The 22846-nt window shown below is 46.9% G+C and overlaps 1 protein-coding gene and 1 pseudogene across 5 annotated transcripts in view; one reads left to right on the top strand and one right to left on the bottom strand.

Annotated features, from left to right (window-relative positions):
• Positions 1-19256, top strand: part of CDK12 (cyclin dependent kinase 12) — an 87053-nt gene extending 67797 nt beyond the window's left edge. For 2 of the 4 annotated variants that reach the window (XR_013762591.1, XR_013762592.1), the window contains one exon: positions 627-3537. The gene's annotated coding sequence lies outside the window, so the exon portion shown is untranslated. Of the gene's footprint in view, positions 1-626; positions 3538-4699 lie in introns of those variants that run through there. The other 2 variants (XR_013762589.1, XR_013762590.1) reach the window with 2 other exon arrangements.
• Positions 19257-19333: 77 nt separating this feature from the next.
• LOC306655682 (nucleoside diphosphate kinase, mitochondrial-like) lies at positions 19334-21817 on the bottom strand (annotated as a pseudogene). Its single transcript has 2 exons — positions 21462-21817; positions 19334-20099 (listed from the first exon to the last, which is right to left on the bottom strand). The product of its transcript is annotated as a nucleoside diphosphate kinase, mitochondrial-like (transcript).
• Between the last annotated feature and the right edge of the window lie 1029 nt (positions 21818-22846).

Below are 22846 nucleotides of genomic sequence, written 5' to 3'. Positions count from 1 at the left end.
GGTTACCGGGAACCCGGGCCCATCAATCACTGGCCACTTTGCGTTCTGGCATGGAGAATAGCAAGGTGGAGGAGGAGGGGAGGCGCTGGGGAGAGGTGCCAGGATTTCCCCCCAACTGCCAGGACCTCCAAAAGGGATGGAACTATGCTGGTTGACTCAAATCTGGAGCCCAAAATTATAGCCAGAATAATAGGTAAGGTTGTTTCTTGCCCCTGGGGTTTTGTCTAGTTGGGTTTTTATCCCAAGGAGTGCTGTAAAATTGTGAACAGAATGTGGGGACAGAGGTTTGAGGTCCCTAAAGAGAAAGTACAAGAGCTAGGGACCATGGAACCAGACTCCTGTGGTGAGAGGGAAAAGAAATGCAGAGTTCAGAGATATTTCTATATGTCTTCCCCTCCCCGCCATACTTGGGGTTGAACTCAGGGCCTCACACATGCTAGGCAAGCTCTACTACTGAGCTACATCCCCAGCCTTTCTACATTTGACTTGAAATAGTGCCATCAAAGTTACATGCAAAATGGCATGCAAACTAAGTCTGGTACCTTTTAGGGTCTGAATCAGAGAATCTTTTCTGTTGTGAGGAAAGGAACTTGGAGCTTCTCTTGCCTCACCCCTTTGTTTTACAGATGTGGAAACCAAGACCCAGAGAGGGGAATTCATTTGAATCCTGTCTTGGAGCTGCTTTGTGTTCCTGGGTTTAGAAATTTCCTGGGAACACCGGGAAAGGAAAGGTAGGTATGGAGGGAGGGAAGTCAAATGAAGAGTTAGCAGGACATTATATTCCATTGCCTGAAGCCTCATGTTTTTGTCCCCTGAGTCTGGGAAGCAACTTAGGGAGTCAGGCAGGTACATCTTCTATGGAGCATTACTGGGGGACATTTCCTTCATAAAGCCTGTTCCACAGGTCCATTCCCTGCTTCCATCAGTCAGACTTCCTTTAGTCCCCATTCCAGAATTTTACCATAACTTCTAAGGAAATGAACCAATTTTTCCAACTCTTTAATCTACAGATAAATCCTTCAATCAAGAATAAATATGGAACTTGTTTAGAAATCTTATCACAAGTTTCCCTGCTATAACATAAACCACTGGACAAAGTTATGCCAAAAAGTATAGTAAGGGGTGGTCTTATACCTCTTGTCCAATGTCTAGAACAGAGCTAGAATTCAAATTCAAGGCCCTGAAGGCTGAATTAGAAATGCCCCTGAATTCATGTAGTGCCCTGACCCTAGGGCTCTTGGTTAAGTCCCATCTGGTTCACATAGTTGATGTACCCTGGAAAGAAAAGCAAGTTTCCAACCACCCCCATTCCTACCGGCTTGCTTCCATCACTATTCATGATCTAGGGTTAAAGAGGGAAGAATGAAGGCGAATGGGGGATTTCCCACCAGGTTGCCAAAGTTGAAATTTCTTGGCATCCATCTTTTCTGAAAATATTTGATATTCTTTGTTCTGTGCTTCATGAGGCTGCCTTGGGGTAAGGGTAAGGATAGACACAAAGTTTGAAAGGCAGTGCCAGTAGAAACTTTGCCACACTCTCCATGCTGTCCACATCTTTTCTCCCACCCTCCAGAACTGTCTTCTCCTCTAGCTGAGTACCCAGGCCCCAGGGGAAGAGCAGGATCTGCCTCTGTAAGTGGCCCCCAGCCTCACCCTTATCTGCCTTTAGACCCTCAGAATCTGCCCCTCAGTTATCTAATCCTTTGCCTTCTCCACTGCAGGCAAGATGAGAAGGCCCTCAGATTCCACCAAGATAAACTAGAAAGAATTCTTCTAGGACCCCTGCCTGCTTCCAAGGGTCTCAGGGTTATTGGTAGAGGGAGAACTGTGACAGGGACTGTAAAGGAAGGGTCTTCTGTTGGGGGAGATAAGGTGGAAGGCTGCAAAGATACAAGATAGAGAGGTAACATTTGAAAACTGAGACCTGTAGTCCCACTTGTGGAACTGACTGCTGAATGTAAGGCAGGACAGTCATAGTATGTATTGTTTGGGGGATTTTTTAGGTGGCTGCTGTTTCTACTCTGGAAAGGAGAGCAATGGAGAAGAGCATGCAGTAAGGGAGGATAGATGGTGGCAGGCTCTAAAAGTTAGCCACCCTTTCTCTTGCTGATTGTTACCCTTTGTTCATCTCTACTCCAACATATTGGGGGCATACTGAAGGGGCAGAAAGGTCCTTAAAGCACTCGCTCTAGGTTCTGGGTGCTTCTCTTCTTCCAGCCCTACCAGGTTTACTTCATATTCCTAAGGTCTAGCCAAGGGTTCCAGATCAACAACCTGGAGTCCAGAAGAAGCCCAGAGCCTTTTGTGGGGAAGAGGAGTGGATGTGAAATGTTTGGAAGGCAAAGATAGCAGTACCCAGAATTCTCTGCCTTCTGGGAAAAAGGGACTAGTCACAGTGCTCAGCATTGGCCTAGAGTTTAACTTTTACTCTAGGGGGACCACTCTCCTCCTCCCAGTTTTCCCATTGATTTGGTGGGAAGGACCTCGAAATCTGAACCTCTCACCTTGACACCTGGAAGGCTGATATTCAGGTCTCCTCTCTGTAACTCCCAAAACTATGGAGGAGGGGAAGGAAGGAAAAGGGGTAGACAGAGGTGGCTATGCTATGGTGTCCATTGGCACTCAAGGAGAAAGGCCAAGGAGAAGAAACTGGCCAGAGAGGAAGTTAGAAGGAGATGCCTGCTCCTGAAACAGCATACTTACCCCATCCTCTCCTGCTTCCCCTTGCATGCCTATGGGGCTGTATGCCTGAGTGTGCCAGCTCTCCTGGCTGGTGATCCTGCTCCATGGAGCTGGCAGCCAGCACTCTGCCCCAGCATAGAGCACATGCTGTGGTCTCTCACACTCCTTTGCTCACTCTTCTCAGTGTGTTACAGATTACTATTACTAGGGATGAAAGAGGACTGTGGTCCTATGGGCAAGAAGATGGTGGACTCTGGGGCCCATTGGGTGCATTTTGCCTGCCTGAAGGAGGTGGGAGGGAGAAGTTTGCTGGAAGCTCAGCAGAGCCTGAGGTTCTAGTGATTCACAGCAGTGGGGGTGGCTCATAAAAACAACAGAGGGGAAGAGAGCCCAGGCCTGTTAGAATTCTCTTTGCTCCTTCTCCCCACTCTGAACTCTGTGGATGAAAACCTCTCATCTGGATTAGGAGAGACCCCCCCAAAAAAAAACTATGAAAAAAGAGGGAAGTGGGAGAAGAGTGCAGGAAAAGCTGAACATTCTCAGAGGAGCAGCTTCCCATAAGGAAATGCTAGGAGAGGCCAGTTGTTCTTGCCCCACTGTCTCTATGGATTGCACAGGGAATACTAGGCATCCATGTGTGCTAGGGCATCCCAGTATCTCTGGGTTCCTTCCAGAAGAGAGGCTTTCCAAGTGTATACAACTACTTCTCCCTGCCCTCACTTGCCTGCCTCACCTGTGAACTGTGTACCCAGCTGACTCTACATTTTCAAAAATTATTAAAAAAAAAAAAAAAAACAACACTACTACGAGATCAGAACATAAAAGGATTATCACCTGTTCTCAGAATTCTTCTCTCCCTAGAGAGAGACACCTAGGACCAGAGAGGAGCAGCTAGGGGCACTTAGGTTGGCAGAACAAGCTGTCAGTACAGAGTGGGGAGGGGTGCAGAAACACGGGTCTTTTAAAGTGCTGATGCCCTCTTCCCTCACAGGCCAGGTGGCAGTATACATTTCTATCCTTTCTGAATTGGGATGATAGGGTGCTGTGCTGCATATCACATAGAAAGAGATCAGAAGGTAGACTGGGACAACTATCCATGCCTGTGACCCTAGTCCTGGGGTCCTATGACTGGAACTGGCAAAGGGAAAAACCAGTGATATTGGATGCTGGTGTACCGACATGTGATGATAAACACCCTGACCTCTAAATTTAAAGAAGGATGGGCTAAGAAGAGAGGAGTTCTAAGACTGAGCCTGTTTTCATTTGCCTGTTATGTTGCTTCCATTACTGGTGACTCTGCTTTTCATCCAGGGTAAAGGCCCTCTGCCCAACTGCTCCTGGTGATCCAGAGATGGCTGTGTTTGGAGAAAGAGACAGACCAATCACTTTTTGTGCAGGGAGACTCTACTCATTCCTCTCTCTGGACCACAAGAAGCTGAGGGACCCAATAATAAAGCTCAGTCCTGAACTGTCAACATATTACCTGGCCCTAGGTATAAAAGTAGCACTGTGAGGGGAAGTCTGGGTGTATCAGGTAGGGTGTAGGTAGGTGGAGGGAGTCATTCCCAGAAGAGATATAAGAATCACTCCTCTATACCACATGCTGCTTATCCCTCCTCTTTATTATTGATTGATTGATTGATTGATTGATTGATTAGTACCGGAGATTGAACCCAGCAGCACATAACCCTAAGCCACATCCCCAACCCTTTTTATTTTTTTTATTTTGAGACAGGGTCTTGTCAAGTTGCTTAGGACCTTACTAAGTTGCTGAGACTGGCCTTGAACTTGTGATCCTCCTGCCTCAGACTCCTGAGTCACTGGGATTACAAGTGTGCACCACGGCACCCAGCAGTCCTCCTCTTTCTGAAACATCTTTTTGTGCTTCTTTTTCTTTGACCTCCCATTAGTTATCTCCATTTCTGGTCACCTCATCCCCTCCAGTCTGAAAGAATATGATAAATAGTTGTATGTTCCCTATACTTTTATCTCTCTCACTCTCTTCCTCTCTTCCCAGCTCCCAACTGAGAACTACCAGCATTTGAATTCTTTCCACCAGTGAATGCCTCCAGGATCTGAACCCAGGATCCTTAGCCTCTGCTATCCTACCCTGATCCTGAAAATACCATTGAGGTGGGAAGGACTCATCAGTCCTCATCCTTCCACAAGTATACCCAGGCCAGGACTGATATATCCACTGGCATTAAGGGCCTGGCCTTGGAACAGAGGGCAGCCCTAGGTGTACACTGGGGTCCTAGCCCTAAATGCATGTCTGCCTGTGCATTGGGCACACTGGTTTATTAGTGTTATTTCAGCATTGTGATGCAGAGAGAGTAAGTGTAACAGCTGCTCCTTGCTTGCAGTGTTTATTGTTACCTAGAGACAACCTCCTGGCTTTTTCCCAGCTCCCCCTCCCCCCCCCAGCCCAACCCCCCTCCCTGCCAACAATCCTGCTCTCCCTACACTGATGGGAAATTTATAGCTTGCCCATACCATGCCTTTAACTCTCTCCTGTCCATAGGGTAGATGGACCAAGAGGAGCCAAAGTGAGCAGTGAGCACACTTGGGCCCCAGCAGGGTAGACTAATAATCAGGAGGAGAGTAGGAGGAATAACACATACCCCTCCATTCTCTGTGTCTAGTCTCAGGCCCCAGTTGCCCTCCTGGCTGTCACGTGGAGAAAAAACAGAAAAGAGCTTCAATCTGGCTTTGAAATCCTGGAAGAGCTCCTTTGGACCTAGCGTTGGGATCTCAGCATCCTCCTGACAAAATTATTCCTTTCCATGAGCATCTCTAAGCACCCAGTTGGGTTGCCTATACCTGGACCAAATACAGTGAGGTGATAGTGAAAAGGAAGGGAAATGTACAGAGGGAGAATCCCCAGTCCATTCCTTTCTGTCTTAGAGAAAGGTAGCTATAGAGATGTCATATTGAGATAGACAAGAGGCTCTGGTTGTAGAGATGCTGGCCAGACCTCTATAGCTGGGCAGATGTCAAACATGAAGCCCACTGCTAAGCCTGTTGGGAAAAACTACCCACCTTAACTTCACCCTGAGCCCAGCAATAAGGTCCCAAGAGACTCCAGGACCATTTTCCAAACTGGCCTTGGTCTGGCTGGGCTACTGCTTTTTGCTTGTTCTTCCTGCTTGTCTTTTAGTTTAATACCTTGGGACAGATCCAAAAGACCCAGAAGACTGAAGCATCCTAGGCATGGCCTCAACAGAGCTAGGAAAAGAGAAGCCCTCCTGACCTAGGACCTTTCATGGAGGAGTACTGTGTCATTTATTCACCATCCTTACTGGAAACAGAAGAGAGGAAATGGGATTGAATTTTAACAGAAAGGATACAGGTTAAACAGAAAAACTTACTAATGGGATGAAAGATTTAGAATGGGTCTGCTTCTCTCTTCAGAGAGTTAAGTTCGTATCTATCCAAGGAACATTGGAAGAACAAGGATACTGTTCCAGCTCTCCTCCCAACAGCCTCAGCACGATTTCCACACAGTGCACCCTTCTTCAGTCCTTCAAATGTAGTTTGTGGAGTTAGATCACAAGTTTTAGAGGCAGACAGCCCTAGGTTCCAGTGCCATCTCTGCCACTTACCAGCTGCCTTGGTAAGTCAATTAACATCTTTTGAGGCCCAGTTTCCTTATCTGTGAAATGCAGATAAACATCTATCCACTAAGGTTGCTGTGAAAATTTTGCAAAACTGTGTTGTAAAGAACCTAGGACAGTACCTGGTACTCAATATGTGCCCAGTCAGCAATGTTTGATGCAGTAGAACACTGTTACTTTTATGTCAGCAGGGATGACATTGCTTCAAAGACTCCATGTTTCCCCTGAGATTACTGCCATATGTGTGTGTGTGTGTGTGTGTGTGTGTGTGTGTGTGTGCATATGCACATGCATGTGCTTGGGAGAATGTCCACATTTTTCTTCATGATGTAGAGTAGGAATATAGTCCCCTGGAAAGGAAGTAGCCCCAATTTCTTGACTCAGATTCCCCAAGAAATCAGTTCCCTCATTTCGATGCCTTGCTAACCAAGAGAGAGGCCACTCTCACCTGTTGCTTAGCCATTGTTCTGCCTAAAAGTGTAGCTTCATCCAGGATGGAACTGGGAGATATAGCCATTAGAAGGATAGCAACAACTAGCATTTGTCAGGCAAAGTTTGTCAAGTACATGCCTACATTAGCTCTTTAAATATCCAGAATAACCCAAAAAAGAAAAGCAGACTCCATTTATTGAGTTACTGCTATGCACCAAGCATTGTATTGGATATATTTTTAAATATGTTTGAAGTTTATAGAGTATTTTATCACCTAGATACGCCATAATTTATAAAACTTATCCCCTGTTTTAAATCATTTAGATATTTTTACTGTTATAAATAATACCACAATGAATATCTGAGCACATAAAACTTCATGTATTTTTAATGGTAAATTCCAAGAAGTGGAATTACTGGGTCAACAGATACAAATATCCCCCCCCATGGTTATGATCATTTTATTGATGTACCCTAATGAGAATAACATTTATTAAACTTCCCCTTTGGAATTTCACAATGGAAACAAGGGCTGCCCCTTCTGCCTCCAATCTCTAGCAGAAGCATTAACAATTTATCATAGCTTTTTTAAAAAAATTGAGATAATTGTAGATTCACATGCAGTTGTAAGAAATACAGAGAAAGCCCTTGTACATTTTTCCCACTTACACTGAATGGTAACATTTTGCAAAACTATAGTATAATATCACAATCAGAACATTGACCTTGATGCAATCCACCAGTCTTGTAAAAATTTCTCTGGTTTTACTCCTCTGTGTGTGTGTGTGTGTGTGTGCATATTAAGTGCTATACAGTTTTATTACCTGTGTAAAATCATGTATCTTTCACTACAGTCAAGATGCTGAATAGTTTCAGCATCACAAGAATTCCTCATGTTGTTTTTTTTATTACACCTATTTCCCTATCCCACCCACCTCCTTAACCCTTGCACCACTGATCTGTTCTCTTCTAAATTTTGTCATTTCAAAAATGGAATCATCTGGGCTGGGATTGTGGCTTAGTGATAGAGCACTTGCCTAGCACATGTGAGGCACTAGTTTCAACCCTCAGCACTAATAAAAAACAATAAACAAATAAAGTTATAAAAAATGAAATCATCAGTATCCAATTTTTAATTGACTCTTTTCATGTAGCATAATTCCCTAGAGAGCCATCCAAGTTTTTGTGTATATCAGTAGTTCATTCCTTTTATTTATTCCATGGTGTGGATGTACCATTGTTTAACCTTTTACCTATTGAAGGACATCTGGGCTGATTTGGTTTTGGCTATTACAAATAAAGCTGTTACAAACATTCATTTACAGATTTTTGTGTGAATATAAACACTTTTTACCATTACTAAGTTGCTCATCAGCAAAGTTCTCTCACTTTGTACTTACTAACAATGAATGAAATAGCTCATTTCACTTGGTTTGCTGAGGGTTTTGTTTTGTTTTTATTGCAGTACTGAGGATCAAACCCAGGGGCACTCTACCACTGAGCTACATTCCCAGCCTTGTTTGGTACTGGGGATCAAACCCAGGGGTACTTTACCCCTGAGCAGCATCTTCAGTCTTTTTTTTTTTTTTTTTTTTTTTTTTTGGGTAACAGGGATTGAACCCAGGGGCACTTAATCACTGAGCCGCATCTCTAGCCCTTTATATTTTTATTTTGAGACAGGGTTTCCCTAACTCGCCCAGGCTGGTCTAGAACTTGAGCTCCTCCTGCCTCAGGCTCCCAAATAGCTGGGATTATAAGCAGGTACCACCATGCCCAACTTGTTGAATGTTTTATATTCATAATCATTAAACTTCTTAATCCCTTGAGAATGGCACTACTATTATCTCCATTTTGTAGATGAAGAAACTTGAGAATCATGGTATTTCCTCAATATCACCTGCTGTTAAGTGGCAAAGAAGACTTTGGAACCCAAAATAGTAGGTCTCTTTCCACCACACCAGACTTTCTCATGCAGGAGACTTTTCTACACTTGAAAAATGTTGCTGGAAAGAGTGTCGGCAGAACTAGCAGAGATATGAGAGGCAAGGAGAGCACCAGAGCAACCTGAGTCAACTTAGGTCCTCACAGCCGACTTTGGTTCATAGATTAAAAGAGCAGCACTGTCATAGGGCAAGGGACACTATGATATGTGCCCTCAAAATTGTCCTTTTAGGCAGATAAGAACAAGTCTGAAGTGACTTGAGCCTTGAACAATCTCCCCACACACATGAATGAGGAAGAAAGGATCCAGCCTTTGGATATTTGTCAGAGGATGAGTGATCAAGGTTCTTCTCATAAATGTGAAGTTGAGTATGTCTCTGAGGTCTGAGGAAACTGAGGTCCATGACAAGCAAGCCCTCTATTCTAGAGGGGTAATGAAGATGTAAACAGCACTTTGTTGTTGTTTTCAGTAATGGGAGCTACAGTTCCTTCATACACACACACACACACACACACACACACACACACACACCTTGGGCAGACTCAGTGTCTGGGTCATGGTAGAGGCAAGACAAGCAGAGTGGAAGCAAAAATGCCAGTCCAGTGCTTAGTCATGACTCCTGCTCTTTTCTTCCAACTGACATCATCATGTACAGCTAGATCAGGAGAAGTTGGAGAAATTGTTTGATGATGTTCCTCAATCTCTGGGACAAACCTCTGGAGAGGAGGTTTGGCTCCTCTCCTGGGAGCTGTATTACCCGAAGACTGCTACCTCCACTTCCTACTAGGGATGGCTTTTTTTATAGTCGATGTTTCCATTGCTCTTTTGGCCTTTCCCCATAGCTGTGGACCCATAACAGTTTCCCCGACTTACAGCACTAGAACCATTCTGAGATTACATAGGCCCATCATTAATAGCATTTCTCCCTGTGGCCCCCATCACTACTTTGAAATTCCAGCCTTAGGGGAGACAAACACTGAGGCTGGGAGCTGGGATGAGGATTATGGAGATTATATAGGGGACTCACTGCATCACTGAAACACTGGAGCTGTCCATTCCCAGACTTTTGGTTGGAAGTTCTTAGACAAAAGGAGACCACTCTTTATTGGCTCTTTCTCCTCCTCCCTGCACTGAGATTTCCTGACTCTCAGAAGTCCAGAAAATGACTGGTAAAATAGTCCCTTCCCAGGCTGGGGTTGTGACTCAGTGGTAAGACACTTGCCTAGCATGTATGAGGCACTGGGTTTGATTCTCAGCACCACATATAAATAAATGAATAAAATAAAGGTCTATCAACATCTAAAAAAAAAAAAAAAAAAAAAAAAATTAGTCCCTTTCCTTGGAGCCAGGATGGTTCCTAACTGGGAGATCCTGGGATCCCGCTTGTCCCCTCTCCTTGGCTGCTTCTCTATTCCAGGATCCTCCTCTCCTGGCACTACTCCCTTCCATTCCTCCTTTCTCTTCTCTCTCTCAGCAAGTTTTTTATGTGATTACAGGCACTGCATGGTAATTAGTGCTAAACTCATTTGCACAACTACAGTTAATTGGCTACAACAATTAATTAATGTGTTGGAAATTTGGCACTGGAAAAAAAAAGTTTGTCATCAAAAAAAGGGCAAAAAATTGTAGAGTGAGGTACCCATAAAAATCGAGGGCAGGCTTCAAAAGCCCAGCTGGGCCTCCAACTCCAGGCCAGCCTCAGATGCCTTCCCCTTCTCAACTTCAGTGCATTTTCCTCTTTCATTTTTCCCCCCTCCTTTCTCTCCATCTTTTTTCCTCTCTTTTCCTTTTTTTTTTTTTTTTTTTTTTTACAACTTAAGCAAACTCATTTCCCTGATAAAATATAGCATGACTAATGGCTAGAGCATGTAAAAATCATTGGGAAAATGTCCTTGGAAGACGAATGCATTTTCAGCAGAATAATTAACTTAATTAACAAATTCACATGCATATTCATCAGGCTATTAATGTCTTCTCGGCTCAGCTTGATGAACATTGCGGTAATAACCATCTCATTTACATACTGCATTCTACTGCGATCCAAAACAGAGACAACATACAGGCGTATACACACGCGCACACACACATACACACCACACTCACAAATACACACAACATGCCTGGGTTGCTCTTGACTTCCAGGTTGGCTGGGAGTGAGTGTGTGTGTGGTAGGTGGAACCCCAACTGGGTGGTGTGATCTTTAGAGGGTCATGAGTCAGGTGGGCTTGGCATGCCCACATGTGGATGTCTGAGAGAACTTCATTCTCATTCATTCTCTTCCTCTCCCTCACTCTCTCTGCCCCCCACCCTCCCTCTTTCTCTCCTTCTTTTTCCTTCTTTCTGTGTCATTTTCCCTCTTCTCTTACTCCCCCCTCCATATCTCTCTAGGGAAAAACTTGGTATCTGTGCCAACTTTTCCCCCCTCCCCTCCTCCCTCTCTCTTCTCCTTCCCCTTTCCCAACTGCTGCCAGCCGGCATCAGCGCCGAATTGCCATCTCCTTGAGCTCTCTGTGGAGCAATCTCAGAGAGCAGTAAGGTGTGACGCGGGGCTCTGCCGGCTTCGCAGCACCGCCTGCGGAAAGAGCGCAGGATGGCGGAGGAAGATTAAGAGAAATCGCGAGCAGGGCTCGGCTGCCATTGGTGTGTGCAAACGCCGAGGAGGAAGGGAGAGGGAGAGTGAGGAGGGGGGGAGAGAAAGGGGGGGAAAACCAGCAGCTGTCGGCCTAATTCTTCTAACACTCTGCTTGTGGTCATATTAGAAAAACAGATTATGCCCCTCGGTGCCACTCACTTATACTTGACATACGTTAATGTTCTCTATCGCCATTCTTGGGTCTTGACAATGGTGGACTTGAGGTCGAGGAGATGGGCATCTGGGTGGCCAAGGGGCACAAAAGAGATTGTCCTCTAGTTCTCACCTGACCTCTCATTCCAGCCTCTTCTTGCACCTTTAGTAAGCAAATCTTGGGCCCAGTTTGCAACTGATGCCTTTTCCAACTGATACAACTGGTCCTGCATTTTGCAACCTTAGGAGGCGCAGAGCCCAGAGGTCACCTGGAAGCACTTTCCACTAAAAGTACCCCCCTACACACACACTCTCTCCCACCTCCTGTAGTCTTAACAGGTCACTTTAGGACCAAGTGATACCAGCGCTGTGGCATGCCCACACCTAATCTTTCTATGAGCACGCCCCTTTTCAGAAGTTGGGATCAGAAAAGGGAGTCTATGATAGTGGGTGCTCTGCAGAGTTGCGGGGGGGTGGGGGCAGCGGTTTACAAAGAAGCCATAAGCAAAATGAGGCCAGGATTGTTTCAGGGTTGCTATGGAAACCAGGTTTGCTCCTCCTGGCAGGAAGGGAGGAGTGCCTGAGGCCTTCCTCCTTCCACCAATCCTGAAGGTTGTACAAGCAGGTGGAGCTTGCTTAGTCCTAGGGAAGGGACTGGTCTTGTAGGACAAACCAGCTATTCCCCACATCCTGTCCTGCCAGTCCAGAGCCCTTTGACACCCACCTTTCCTACTCTCCCACCCCAGTGTTCAGTCAAAGGAGGCTTTTTCCTTTGGTGCCATGTCCTCTATGGAGACCTGTTGCTTAGCAACCACTAGTGCCTTCTTCCTAATAACTCACAGGGACTGAGAGATATAATATCTGTCTCTATATTCAGTTCCCTTCCCCTGTCTATTTATATTTAATAACTGAAGCCCTGTCTTGGGTTCCCTTGACACCTGCTTTAGCAGGCTCTTGGAGGGATTAATCCACAGCCTGAAGAAAGAAGGTTAGACCTGAGGAAAAATCTTCTGAACAGGAAGAGTGGGAGAAGATGAGTGGGAAGGGGATCAAGGAAAGCTATGGAATCAGATTCTCTTAAGCAAAGGTAGAGAATGAAAAAAAGTATTTAGAATGTAACATGTGGGAAGGAAGTATCCACAGGGATTCCTAGGGTCAGTTCCAGGACCTGGGGGACCCTAACAGCTGCTTCTCAGGCTAGCACTCCACTCCCCACACTCCTCCCTCCTCCTGTCGCCTGGCCAGTCCCAGTCTGGATCCCTTTCATATTTCTATATGATAGAGGTTCCCTTTCCTAGTGTCTGGATGTTGGTTCAGGGGGTGGGAGCTGTGCTGAAGTAGGTTCCTCAGGGCCTGTGTGTCTCCCAAAGTTTTGTGGTTACTAGGATGAATTTTCTGAGGTCTCCACAAGAAAATCCATCACCTGATCTAGTAGGAGGGGCTATACAGTATCACCAGAAGTGAAGCCCTGGGAAGGTCTATGGCAGTCTGGTACCTATAAGCAGAGTGAGAGACTGTTCCCGCTCCTTACTCTCCTTTGTCCTGTAATTATCTACTTAATCTCTTAAGCCCTTGTTGCTGAATCTGTAGACGTAGTATAGCAGTAATGTTTACCTTGCTGGACTTCAGCAGGATCAGTTTATGTGATACATGAAAGAAAATACTTTGGTTGGGAGTGGTGGTGCATGCCTATAATCTCAGCTACTGCAGAGGCTGAAGCCGAACTGCAAGGTCAGCATGGGCAATTTAGTGAGACCCTGTTTAAAAATGAAATTTAAATAAAGGGCCATTAGGAATGTGGCTCAAAAGTAGAGTACTTTCCTAGCTTGTGCCAGGCCCTAAGTTCAACCTCTAGACCATTACCCCCCCACACACACACAAAAAGAAAATACTCTGAAGACTCAAATATTATGTAACTCACATTTAACTCAAATATTTAATTAATTTATTTATTTTTGGGGATTTTGGGGTCAAGTATTTTTTTTGGAGAAGGAAAAGTTTATTTGGGGGCTCATGGTTTCAGAGGTCTCAGTCCATAGACAACTGATTCCATTGCTCTAGGCCAAAGGTGTGGCAGAACATCATGGCAGAAAAGTGTGGTGGAGGAAGGCAGCTCAAAACATGGCCACCAGGAAGCTGAGAGCTCAAATATTGTTTTAAGGTCTAAAAAGGTTCTGATTGCTGGGCAGAAAGAGAAGCATCATGAATTTAGCCCAGCCCTGGGCTTAGGAGTGCCCCTTTCCACAGCTCTCCCCATTGCTCATCTTCCATTACTTTGTGGTGTAGGGGTATGACTCCTTGCCCTCTGATCCGTGGAGCTGGGAGTTATAAATCCAAGTCAAATACAAAGCTGTCTCAGGTGAGTCATGTGTCAGTGTCCCTATCATCCTCCTCACCACCAGTCCTAACCTCAGACCTCTAGTTCTCAGTGGCCAAGATAGCAGCAGTGCTGACATCCACCCCAACTGACCCTCCTACCCCTTTCCCTGACCAGCACCTGCACTGTTATTGTGCTAGCTCACACATGTACAATTTCACCCACCATGCCCCCCTTCTCCGAACCTCTTCCAACCCGAGCCTTCTGTGGGAGACAGATGGGGTGTCTGTGATGGAAAAGGCTCTGGGCTCTACGCCGCCTTGGGTGGGCAGCCCCCCTCCTCAACTCCCACTGCTCCCTCTCCCCACCTAAGACACTCGGATTCACCCCAGGCAGCCCTTAGAGCGGCTGAGGAGTCCAACTCTCTTCTCAGGCTCAGTTCCAGAAGCAGAGTCAGAATGGCATCTTTCTCTGAGACACAGACCCTAGCCCTCTTCATAGAAGGTCAATGCAAAGGAGGAAGTAGGTTAGGGTTGCGTGTGGTAATTCTAAGTTGGAGAGACAGGGAGAGTCTGTGGCCTTTCATTGAGGACTTGATGGCTGAAGTTTGGAGATTTGAGTTGCTTAAGAGAATCTGATTGTCTGGCAAAGCCAGTGCAGCTTCTTTGTTCCAGAAATCTGGGGTCCCTAGAGGGAAGCTAACATTACAGAGCACTGTGAGTTAGGCACAATGCCAGAGCCTTTCCATACCTGTACTCCCAACCAACAGTTGAGAAGTCAGGGCAAACAGGTGTCTCAGGAACCCTCAGCATCATCACACCTATGATGCCACTGCCAGTTCTCCTACCCTCAGGCTGCTTCTATTCTGTCCCCTTTGCAAGCTAATCCTCTACTCCTTCTCCTACCCCCAATACTGGGAATTGAACCATGGGTGCTCTACCACTGAGCTACATCATTAGTCCTTTTTATTTTGAGAAAGGGGGTCTCACTAAATTGCTGAGGCTGTCTGTCCTCAAACTCATGATCCTCCTGCCTCAGCCTCCTGAGTACTGGGATTACAGGCACACACCACCACACCCAGCTTCATCCTCTCCTCATTAAACTTAGTCAAGTCCCCAGTTACACATTTTCATGGTACCTTGTGTCCTTTCTGATCTCTTAGCATAGTTATTTCACACTTGCTGTGCATTCATTTGAATGACGGCCTTTGCTTGCCTGGATAGAAAGTTCTATGAGGGCAGTGACCATTTCTGTCTGTGTTCACCAGAGTGCTCCCAATGCCCAGCATAGTTCCTAGCATAAAGCAGTTGTTTGGTAAATATTTGTTGAATGAATGAATGAATAAATAATAAGGGGATCTCTGAACTACACTGAGCTTCTTGGCCATTCCCTCACCCCAGAGATGACCCATTCCAATATGTGGACCAAGAAACAGGAAGGTCAAGCCATCTCATTCTTCCTGGAGAAAACTTCAGGACCAGACCAGGGATACTTCCAGAATATGGGGCCCTGCTCTGCCACAGCTTTGTCCTGCCTGTTTGTTTTCCTACTTCTCCCCATGTAGAGACCTGAAATCACTCATGAGCTGAAAGGGAAAGGAGTTCTGTCAGTGAAGGGTGCTCTGAAGAAAATGTAGCTGCATGCGGTGGCACATGTCTGTAATCCCAGCAACTCAGGAGGCTGAAGCAGGAGGATTGCAGATTTGAAGCTAACCTTAGCAACTTAGCTAGACCTTGTCTCAAAATTAAAAATTTAAAAAGGGCTGGGGCTATAGCTCAGTGGTAAAGCACCCCCTCTTTTCTGCCTTAGCTGAGGCTACAGAGACCATCTGCCACCATCCCTGTTCATTTTTGTCCCCTTTCCCTGAGCTTCAGAGAAGGAGATGGTTAAACAAAGTAGGAGGGATAGAGAGTTTACCCAAAGCAGGACAGGCTGCTTGCTCCTTCGGATGCATGGGGAGTTGAGTGCCAATCCTCAGCCAGGTGGATAGAGCAGAGGAGCATCGCAGAACGGCCGATCCTTTGGGGCTGCTTTCTTCAGACCCTAGGAATCAGTGGGGACACTGCTAGGAGGTATCCAGCCTCCGGGCCAGGGCTTTATCCAACTCTTTGCTGCCCTTGCCGACTGTCCTCCAACAACATTCTCAAGTCTGTGGAGAGTAAAAGTTAGGCCAGGCCTAGGAACTCCTTGCTTTCCTTGTACAGATAATTGCCAACCTTCCAGCCCAGAGCAGCTTTCCAAGTTCAGTGCCATGACCCAGTCCTTATGACAGCTTCTCATCCAGTCCCCTTATCCTGATAGTACCTCTCAGCACCCAGATATCTGAGGTCATGGATCTGGAAGTCATTCCAGGCAATGTTGCTTTCTCTGACCCCACCTGTTCTCTAAGCACCAATAAAGCACGACAACTCAGGCTGCAGGCCAAGTCCTTGTGTCCTCATCAAAGGCAACATCTGTCCCCTCCAAGAAGATAACTCTGGGGGGAGGGGGGATGGCAGACACAAGGGAGAAACCCCCATCTTGCCTGGGCCCTCACCCCAGATTCCATTGCAGGCATAGATTGGGGTGAGAGTCCAAATAGCCACAGAGGCCTACACTCATACATGGCCTTGCATAGGCCTTCATGCCTCTGAACTACCACACAGGAGAGCACCTCCTGGGCTTGCCCAGCTACCTGGGCTGCTGCTGCTGCCAAGCGGCCTTCTTTTATTCATGCGTTGTTTTATTGCTGGCAAATGCTGCTGCTTGCCACTGTTGGAGGCGTTCCTGCCAAATCCATCCCAACATCTTGGCCTGGCATCAGGGCGGCATGCTAATGTGGAAATTTAAAGAGCCGCTCGGCTTTAAATCGGAATTTTAAATGAGCAGCAGTGCTCCAAGGGGACCCAGGCAAAATCGAACAGTATCTGATCCACCCTTTCTCCTCCCACATCAACAGCATCACCCCAAGTTCCTCCCATCTCTCCCTTTGATTTGGACATTAGATGAGGTAGTGGCATGAAACACACTAGGGAAGAGGGATTTACCAGGACAGAAGAACCTGTGCAAGTCTCTAATAAAGGGCCAGGATCTACTGCTTGCTGTCATGGGCAAATGGAGGCAGGACCTGCTCACAAAGGAGCAGGGCTGGGGCAATGAAACTGAGGTCCCTCACTTCCTGTCTTATCAGGAAACAAGATAAGTCCAGCTCTGCAGAAAAGAGGGAAGGTAGAATGCAGACATACATAACATACATTCATGCACACTTGGATGCATGCACACAGCTGTGCGTGCTGGTTGAAATGCTTGCTGAGGCCCCTGTAGCATGTGTCCACATAGCTCACACATCACTCATGCATGAGAGAAACCATTTCCACTCAGGGCAATCTCTTTCCACATGCAGGCCACTATCCTAATGCAGAGCAAGCTGGTTTCTGCAAATTGCTAACCTGAACTGTGCCCCAGGTTTTTCTGTGGATCCTAATTTCCCAGCTCCTGGCAGCTAACTTAAGTCGGTCATGGTGATGGAGCCCCGCAGCTCCTCTGCCAGGATGGGGGCAGGGGGCACCTGAGGTCATCCTTTGCACCTGTCTTGGCCACAGTGTGGTGCCTTCTCTGGTGATCACCAGATGACAGGCTCAGACATCTCACCTGGGAGGGGTGTTGGGCACAGCCTTGGTTTCAGAAGGAAGAGGGAGCTAATGGGAAATGAGAGAGGCAGATCTGTGATTCCCTGTCCTTATTTGTCTCCAAGAGACAGGTGACCCCACGTTATCAGAAACATTCATTAGTACCTGTCCTCGAGAATATACCATCTTACTTTAGAACAATGCTTCACAATTTTCTGCATTGATGGCAGCCTCAAGAATCTGGATGTGCTGTCCCAATCAGAGGATCCATAGTAACTTGTATGATGACCTCAACCTGACCCTAGGATGCCAGGCCAAGGGGTGCTCCTAGACCTTTTCCAAGATTCCTCCTCCCTCAAAGAAAGAGCTGGTTCCTCCTGGGCCTAGTATGGCTGCCAGCCAAGAGGCTTGGGGCAGGCCTGGGGCATGCAGCTGGCACCTGCCCACCAGATCCCCAAGGAACACCCTCCTCCTCCACTCCCATCACCCCATTTAGATGGCTCCTGGACTACAGGGAGACAGAACTCACTGCTTCCCATTCCCAGAGAAAACTTTGAGCTGGAGAGCCCATCTCTTCCCTTTCCATTGTAAGCTGCTCCAAGATCCTCCACCCAGACTAGACACACTAAAGACCACCAGACAACTTTTACAGGCAGGACCTAAGACTTAATACAAGAGGTTGAGCTGGGGCTAGGAAGGAAACTTGAGAGATGAGGCCTGGCCTGGAGTTCTGGGAGAAGTAGTTGAGGTCAAGAAATAAATTAATAACAACAACTCAATGTGAGAGAGGGAGGAGAGGGAGACATGAAGGGGAGAGGCTGAATGAATCTGTCTCTCTCATCTAATTAACAACATGCAAATAATATGCAAATAACACTGTCTTTGTTTAGAGACCACAAGGTCTCTGTACTTTTAAGTGGATTGCAAAGGGACCTCCAGGCAGCACCTCTGATACCCCCAGACACAGGACACCCATATCTCTCAGGAGAGAGGCCAGAGTGTGGCCTTCCGGTCCTAGCTTATTTTCTGTGGGCCTCAGTTTCCCTATATATGACTATGTGCAAGGCTATACTGGATGGTGTGTAAGGCTTTATAGTGCTCACAGTCTGGGGTTCTCTGATCTGGGGCTCAGTGCCAGTCCAGGTTGGAGGGGTTGATTCTATTCTAGGGTAGAAGCCAAGGCCCTTGGCTTTTTTGCCTCTGCAACCCACCCTCCATACCCCCACACACCTGCCATCCCTCAGGCATTTTTCTGAAGGCAGTGTTCCCTCCCACACCATGTCTTTACCCATACCAATCTCTCTGCCAGGAATGCCCTTCCTGCTTTGGCCCCTCACCTGGCTAAACAACTCCCAACAGCCTTACCTACCTTTCCCTCCACTCCCTGGTAAGATGCCTCCCTTCTGAATGCTCCTATGCACTGTTTGCTTCTCTCTTTTCCCAATAGACCATGAATTCCTGGGTTTTATTGAAGACTGAATCTCCAGCATAAGTGTATTAGTTTCCCAAAGCTGCTGTAACAAAATCAACTACAACCTTGGTGGCTTAAAATAACATAAATTTATCTTCTCATACTTCTGGAGGTCAGGGCTTCAACATCAATTTCTCTGGGCCCAAACCAAGATGTCAGCAGGACTATGCTCTTTCTACAGGCTATAGGGGAGAATCTGTTCTTTGCCTCTTTCTGCTTCTAGTGGCTGCTAGCATCCCTTTACTTGTGAACCCATCACTCCATTTCTGCTTCCATCTTCAAATCTCTGTGTGTATAATCTCCCTTTGCCCCTTTGCCTCATAATCTCTTATAAGGACACCTATGGTGGCATTTAGAGCCCACCCAGATGCTTCAGAATAATATTCCCTTCTCTAGTTTCTTTCTTTCTTTCTTTCTTTCTTTCTTTCTTTCTTTCTTTCTTTCTTTCTTTCTTTCTTTCTTTATTTCTTTCTTTATTTTTTTTATAAGCAGTGGATTTTTAATGTCTTTCCTTTGGAACAGGTAAGGTCACCCAAGACACAAAAAGTCTGGCGCTTTGATACAGAAGGATTTGGTCCAATCTTGTGCTGACTTAGGATATAGAAAGGCACATAAAGTTGGGCCTTGAACTCCTTTGGGCTGAGGTGGCGCAGAAAGTAAACAAAAAAGTAGTTTGGGGGAGAGAGTATGGGTGTAGGCTTGAGTTGTTGACCAAAGTATTTGATCCTGGGTGGTTGTGGGAGCACTGAGGACAGCACAAGCCCTCAGGCTTGGTAGCTGCTGCTGTGGTGGTCCCTGTCTGCCTAGTTCACCAGCTCACTGCTCTGGAACCACAGCTGGATCTCTCCCTGGGCCCCTTCCACTGAGTCACTGGCATGGATGATGATCCTGCTGTTGTGGATGCTGAAGTCCCCCTGAATGGTCCCAGGGGCAGCCTCAGTGGAGTCAGTGTGTCCTGTGATGGCGTGAACTGCTTTGTACCCTTCTCCGACCATGGCTACCACAGGCCCACAGCTCATGTAGCTGATGAGGGTTGGATAGAAGGGCTTTCTCTGTAGGTCCTGGTAGTGCTCAGCAAGGATACTCTCAGGTGCTTGCAGCATCTTAGTGTCAACCAGCTTGAAGCCCCACATCTCAAAGTGCTGGGTCACAGCTCCAATGAGCCACCACTGCATCCCATCTGGCTTCACTGCAACCAGTGTGCACTCCTGGGTCCAGGAGAGCCCTCCTGAGCTGGGCCTCAAGATTCTTAATCACATCTGCAAAGACCCTTTTCCCGGATAAGATAACATTCATAGGTTCTGGGAACTAGGACACAGACAAATCTTTAGGATTATTATTAGACTACTAAAATAATCAAGGACATTTAAAGTGTTACCAGTTGGTAAGCATCTATCATGTGTCAAATACGATAAATACATTTCTCTCACTTCATTTAAGTCTCACAATAACTGCTGAAAGGTATATGCATCTATTGTATAGATAAGGAAACTGAGGCTCAGGGAGATTGATTCACCTACCCAAAGGCACATAGTTGGTAAATGACAGAGCTTGGTTCCAAAGCCAGCATGATTGTTGCCTCACCAACAGCTTCTGAGCCTACCCCAGGTTCTGGCACAGATTTCTTGTCTGAATGAAGATGCGAAAAAAGAAAGATATGTGGACAAGGGAAGGGAAGATGAGGCCCAGCCTTCCTGGTGATATTGACTCAAGCTTTCTTTTGTCAAAGCCCCCTTACCATCCCTCTAATATGTCCCCACCAACCCTGGCCCCTTTTTTCGGAAGCCTGGAATCCCCCACAGTTTGCAGCCCCCTGCCAACTACTGCTGCCCAGAAGGGTGGCACAGTGCCTGGACTTCAGGCAAGAGCTATCAAATCACAGAACTAGAGGGACATCTGGAGGTCAGCATCTCGCCCTCTACCCACATCCAGGCCTACTTATGAGGACAGGCACAGACAGGGTCAGGTTAGTAGATGACAGGAGGGTGATGTAGCCATTTTTTCTTTCAGTTACCCTTTCTCCTTTATCACTTTTGACACAATTTATATTGGGAAGTCCTCACTTAGGTCTAACCTTCCAGATAGGCATAATGAAAGCTGGCTAGAGTCAGAAGTCCTATGACTGAGTCTTGGATTCTACAAAAAGCAAAATGAGATTTCGGGCTAATTCCCTTCACCTCTCTGGTCCTCTAATTCTTCATCTTTAAAATGGGGTGGATAATGATTATAATGAGAATGCCCATCTCACAGGGCTGTTGGGGGGGGGATAATAACACAGCCCAGAAAAGAAGAGCCTGACCCACAGCTTGGAGCAAAGCAGGTACTCTGGGAATATTTTGTAACAGCTCTTTGGCCCTCCAGCCAAAGTCCCTTCATCCTGAATAACACAAGCTCCTGTTCACCTCAGCCAGTCTGGTCTGCCTTGCGCTCTAGACTGTGAACTCCTGTTGGCAGGATCTTGTTCATTTTTTAATCACAGCCCGTTCCCCTCCCCGGTGTCTAGCCCGAGCTTGGGCACGCAAGCTCAATATACATTTGATAAATAAACAAGTGAAGGTATGAATCAAACACCAAGTCCTAACCCCCACCACTAACCTTCCTCAGTAGGACCTTTTCCCCTGGGGTACAGGCGGCGAAGGCAGAGGCAGGGAAAGTAGGCGCTGCAGCTTTAAGATTTCTCTTGGGCGTCCGGTTGCCAAGGCGCGGTTGCCAGGGGCCTGCGCAAGCGGCGTCCGGCCTTCGCGCGCCTGCACCGGGTTTCCGCCGCCGCCGCCGCCGTCGCCGTTGCTGTCGCCGGGCCGCGCCGGGCTCGGCTCCTCCGAACCGTCTGGCGGACTTGGCACCGGCCCCCGCTCCTCAGTGCCCCCGCGGTGCGTGGCAGGCTGCGGCTTCATTATCCTGATTGATTCCTCCTGCTCCCCGACACCGTGGGGGCCCCGGCCAAGGAAGGGGGGCGGAGGTGGCATCTGCGGGTCCCTTCCCTGGCTCTCGCCCCCGGTCGCTGCTCAGTCTGCCGGCCTCTCGGTGCCCTGCGGCGGGAAGGGAGGACCTGCCTGGCCTCTGCCCGGTCGTGGACCGGGAGGGCTCCAAGAAGGAACCGAGCAGTGTCTGGCTCCACGCTCCTGCCAAAGGGCTCGCCCTCAACAAAGGTTTTACATCTTCTCCAGGAAGATATGGAAGGGTTGGGGTGAAGCAGAAGCATGGTGATGGACTTAGAACTTCGGTGATGGACTGAGAACTTCAGGAGAAGAACATCCTGGCAAAATGGGAAAGGTGACATCCACGTGGAGCATCGGTCATGGGGCCAAGGATGGGTGACACCTGTCTTATTAATGGTCCTCTCTGGGCACCTTAAGTAGGGTTCTCAGGGGAGGCAAAGATAAGGTCTGTCCAAAAAACTATGGACACCTGGCATAGATCTGAGCTCAAAGGGAGATCCGGAATCTCTGTGAAGGGGTGGACCAGTTCCCAGACTCTTTCAGGAGCTTCCCCCACCCCAACCAAGGGCCAAGATCTTGGTGGAAGGCTTCTGGGGGCCAGGCTTGAGATGGGAATGTCTTTTTAGTTTTGCCACTTGGTTTGTGACTTTGGAAAGTCATTTTATTATTATTATGTTTTAGCCTTAGTTTATTCCATTTGTTGGGTACAGGAGGCTGAGGCAGGAGGATTACAGGTTGGAGGCCTGCCTGAGCAATTTAGCAAGACCCTGTCTCAAAAAATATAAAGGTATTTTATATAAATATAAATATAATATTTTATATAAATATAAATATAAAAAATATAAAGCACCCCTCTGTTCAGTCCCCAGTACTAACAAAGAATGTCCTATTTGTCAATGATTAAATTGAATAATAATATGTAATGTGTTGCTTTAGCACCCTACCTAAATTCTCTGGCAAGAAGAAAGGAATTGAGGGGTTGGCCTCAATCCCTGTGCTGTTTGGGGTCAATTCCTTGAGGGAGTTGACTTTCCTCCATATGTTTAAATCCCTCTT

This window comes from Sciurus vulgaris (genome assembly GCF_902686455.1).
Source record: "Sciurus vulgaris genome assembly, chromosome: 3".
Lineage (NCBI taxonomy): Eukaryota > Metazoa > Chordata > Mammalia > Rodentia > Sciuridae > Sciurus > Sciurus vulgaris.
The sequence above is the reverse complement of the archived record's forward strand: the minus strand, read 5'-3'. Positions and strand labels throughout refer to the sequence as shown.